At 36.6% G+C, this 4,879-nt stretch overlaps 1 non-coding gene across 1 annotated transcript; it reads right to left on the bottom strand.

Annotated features, from left to right (window-relative positions):
- Positions 1–219: 219 nt before the first annotated feature.
- Positions 220–325, bottom strand: LOC121210497 (small nucleolar RNA R71). The gene has a single exon (XR_005905615.1). It is a non-coding gene; the product is annotated as a small nucleolar RNA R71 (small nucleolar RNA).
- Positions 326–4,879: the final 4,554 nt, after the last annotated feature.

Consider the following 4,879-nt stretch of genomic DNA (forward strand, 5'->3'; position numbering starts at 1 on the left):
CACTTCAAATGATACAACAATTTGTTCAATTTGATGGTTTGCAGGATGAGGATCCAAACAATCACTTGGCGAATTTTTTGGAGTTTTTCGACACATTTAAAATCAATGGCGTTTCGGACGACGCCATACGCCTTCAGTTATTTCCCTTTTCATTAAAGAATAAGGCTAAAATGACTGAAAAGTTTTTACTTAAATATTTTCCACCGGCTAAAATGGCTTAATTAAGGAATGGTATCTCTTCTTTTGTGCAGATGTATTTAGAAACACTATATGATGCATGGGAGAGATACAAGGACCTGTTGAGAAGGTGCCCTCACCATGGGTTACCATTTTGGCTACAGGTTCAAACTTTTCACAATGGGTTGAATCCTTCGACTAGACAGATGGTTGACGCAGCTACTGGTGGGATTATCAATAATAAGACACTTGAGGATGCTTATGAATTAGTAAAAGAGATGTCACTGAATAATTATCAATGGCAAGTCATGAGGACAAAGCCAACGAAAGCAGCCTACGTTTTTAACGTCGATTCGGTCACCATGCTCTCTAATCAGGTAGAACTTTTGAATAGAAAATTTGACGGTTTTCTTGGTTCTTCACAGGCTTACCCAGTAATGCAATGCAATACAAGTGAAGGAGGAACGAGCAATTCAGAATACCCACCTTATGGCCATAACATGGAAAATGAGAAATTAAATTATATGGGTAATAATCCTCGACCTCAAAATAATCCCTATAGTAGCACTTATAATGCAAGGTAGAGGAACCACCCAAATTTCTCATGCGGAGGCCAAGAGAATAAGAGACCACCACGACCTCCAGGCCTCCAACAACCACCTCACCAACAAGAGAAAAAACTAAACCTTAAGGAGATGCTAACAAAATTCATCTCAGTTTCAGAAACTCATTTTCAGAATACTGAGATAGCACTTAAGAATCAACAAGCATCGATCTAAAGGCTCGAAACTCAGATAAGCCAGCTCACTAAATTGATATCTGAACGACCACAAGGTAGCCTATTGAGTAACACTGAATCTAACCCAAGAGAGCAGCTCAATGCGATTATCATTTAAGATGAGGAAGGGTTAGTTGCACCTGCTCTTGAACCGAGGTAAGAAACTGTAGTAAGTAAAGGTAAAGGTGAGGTGGACCACAATAACCAAAAATAGGTAAGTAAACAGTACAAACCACGTGTACAATACCCCAATGCGACAAGGAAAGACCACTCAGACGAACAATTTGATAAATTCCTTAAACTTTTAAAGAAATTACATATTAACTTACCATTTATTGAGGCTCTTTCGCAGATGCCAAACACAGTCAAATTTTTAAAGAGCTTTTAGGAAATAAGCGGAAGTTAGACGAGGAGTTGCATGTGGAGATGAATGCAGTTTGCTCAGCCATTCTGCAGAATAAGCTGGCCAACAAATTGAAAGATCCAGGGAGTTTTACAATTCCTTGTTTAATTGATAGCCTAGATGTTAATAATGCCTTGGCTGATTTAGGGGCTAGTATCAATGTCATGCCTTACAAAATGTTTAAGCAACTAGGTCTTGGGAAACCCAAACAAAATAGGATGAGCATTCAATTAGCAGATAAAACATTCAGATTTCCTAAGGGGATTATTGAAGATGTATTCGTTAAAATTGAAAAATTTATATTCCCAGTTGATTTCATTGTTCTAGACATAGAGGAGGATAGTAACGTGCCTTTAATTTTAAGAAGGCCCTTTTTAGCAACTGCTAGAACTATAATTGATGTTCGTACAAGTGAACTCACACTTCGTGTGGGTGAGGAAACAGTCACCCTTGAAGCTCATAATTCAAGTAACACATCAAATATCAAGGGTGATTGTGTAAATCGTACTACTAATACTGACCATGTGGTGCAACCTTCTTTACAGGAAACACATTCGAATAGCACACATAAGCCTTGTTCAAGTAACAACAAAGAACCCATCTATGAAGAACGAAGGCTACAAATCGAAGAATTAGATGAATAGAGGACACATAAACCAATAACACATGATAAACCAAAACCACGCCATGACGAGCTCAATATTTCACTAAATCAACTTAAGGTTGGAGACAAAGTACTACTAGATGCAGCAGACCCCCGTATTGCCACTTCTAAACCTAACAGAGCAACCTCGCCTACAATACTCAGCATTTTTCCATATGGTACAGTCGAGGTAATTCATCCCAAATTCGGCACTTTTAAGGCAAATAGTACTCGTTTAAAACCTTATTTTGATGAAATTGATAGCAAGGATGAAGAGTGTAAACTCCTCGCACCACTATGATTATGCAAAACAGAGATAAGTCGAGCTTAGACTATAAATAAGTTCTTCTCGGGAGGCAGCCCAAGCACTAACGGTGTTAACTTCTTTAAATTTTAGTTTTTAACATTTAATTCACTAATTGAGTCACTGCATAGGATTTCTAGAACCACACAGCCAGGCACACGGGCGTGCCTTAAGCCGTGCCAATACCACGAGAGGCAACACGACCGTGTGATACGACAGTATGAAAATAGAGCAAAAATATTTCCCCAACACGGGATTCGATAAGTTACCATGACCGTGCGACATGGCCGTGGGCAATCTTGCCAAATTAACACAGATGTGCAATACGCCGGTGCCCAACAACCGTGGTTGAGCCTATCAAAATAACACAGGCGTGTGCTTCCATACACGGGCATGGGAGAAGCGAACGAAGAATGACACAACCTTGCAACATGGCCGTGTGCACCAATGCACCCAATTTCAAAAACCACGAAACGCACGGGCTAAAATGAAGACACACGAGTGTGTCCCACGGCCATGTTCCTTAGTTTCTTTATAAGCACCTATTTATTTTTTATCTTTATTTATATGTTGAAATTACTTTTTATTTCCATTTAATACTATTTTATCTTGAGATTTTATAATTTTTATTTGGTTATTTCTTTATGAGTAATTATGCTTCTTTATATTTCCTAAAGATTTCTTGATGTTATCATAGTTATAAAGAGCTCAAAAGCTCATCATCACTTAGGAACTCGAAACTCCACTGGAAAAGGTTCTCCACGACTGCCATGTCTAGCCTGACCAGCATGACAACCTCTTTGTTGGACACTGTGGTTGTGGAACGCAGCCTCTACCACCACCGGAATATCCTCTTCCAATATTATCATTTCCTTGGCCGATTATTCTCTATACCTCCAATTCAAGGATTCCATTCAATATTCAGGAAGTTTCACTTCTCTCCCTCTCTCTTCTGATACTATCTTTATATCACTATTATATATCTTTGTACATTGAGGACAACGTACATCTTAAATGTGGGGGGGATATTTATATCATTATCAGAAAAATCCCTAAATTTTGTATTTTTCTCAAATAATCTTCTCATATCATTATTAGAATGCATTTTGATTAATTTATGATTTCTATTGATATATCTTGAATTAAAACTTAGGCATTTATGCATTGATTGTTAGAATTTAAAAGAATTAAGGAATCAAGCATTAAAAATGTTGACTCTTGAAAATTAAAAATTTTTAGGTTGTTTCCCCAAGTTTAGGTATTATCTTGAGTTAAAATTCACAGGTTTAAGCATCAAAAAGCCATAATTTTTGTGAGATCTTAAGCCTTTAGAGCATCTATTATTTCTTTCATGCTCACTTTTATTGTTGCTTTGAGTGCGTCAATATTGAATTGTCATTCTAGAACTTGCTTGGTTATGCATGTCAAGACGACACCATTTGACTTGATATGTCGAGGTGATAAAGGCACTTAAGTTTAACCCACTCACTCCATAAAATCTTACCTTCACAATTAATCCTTAGTGAACCCCCTTGAACCTAACAACCCGTTCATTGATTTACCCTCAACATTAAACCTTAACCCATTATTGTTGAAATCCCCTAAATTAATTTGATCCCTTTTTTTGTCGAGATTTGATTTGAATAAATTGCTTAGCTATGTTTTATTTTTGATAGATAGCCTATGTTATATGACTTTTTCTTAAAAACGATTACAATACATACATATTAGCAGTAATTCGTTGTTTTTGAGCTTAAGTGCTTAATTCCATATTCTGAGAAAAAGCCCACTTGTATTCAATTGTTAATTAGTTATTTTTCTAGTTAGGTAAATTTTCAATTCAGTCTCGATTCTAACATTTTCTTTCAGCTTGTGACCACACCCGCTAACCAAAGCCACGTTACAACCCTCTAAAGACCTTTTAATTGACGAATCATCTCAATATATAGTGGTGGAGATTTGATTTTTATGCAAGCCTATGGAAATAACTTTTCATATTGACTAATGAGTGCTTCATTTATTGTCCTTAAACACCTCGAATGATTTGAGTGAATCTTTAGTGAGGATGTTAAACTTTGTGATATTTTGAATCAAAGGTAATCACTTAAAAAAGGGGAGACACCTATGTTTTCGTGCTAAAATGCTCAACTTGGAACGTTTGAAACTTTGATGTTCTTCTAGTTGCATTCTCAATGTATGATTACTTATGGTTTATTTTGAGATATTATCAATAGGGATTATAAGTTGAGAAGAATTTATTTTGATTGTGAGTTGAGGATTTTGCTTGAGGACAAGCAAACGCTTAAGTGTGGGGGTATTTGACAAACCGTAATTTATACATATTTTTATCCCATGCTTAGCACATTTATGGATGATTTTTCCTTAGATTTGGTGAATTCGATGCTCATAATCCTTTAGTTTCATGTTTAATACTTAGGTGAGCATAGGAGAGTAAAAAGAGTGAAAAATGGGCCAAAAATAGAGAAAATGGGCCAACATGGGAAATCAACATGGCCTAGACTTCCTCACATGGGTAGACCACACGTCTGTTCCTATTTAACAGCCTTGACCATG

This window comes from Gossypium hirsutum, chromosome A11, assembly GCF_007990345.1.
Source record: "Gossypium hirsutum isolate 1008001.06 chromosome A11, Gossypium_hirsutum_v2.1, whole genome shotgun sequence".
Classification (NCBI taxonomy): Eukaryota; Viridiplantae; Streptophyta; class Magnoliopsida; order Malvales; family Malvaceae; genus Gossypium; species Gossypium hirsutum.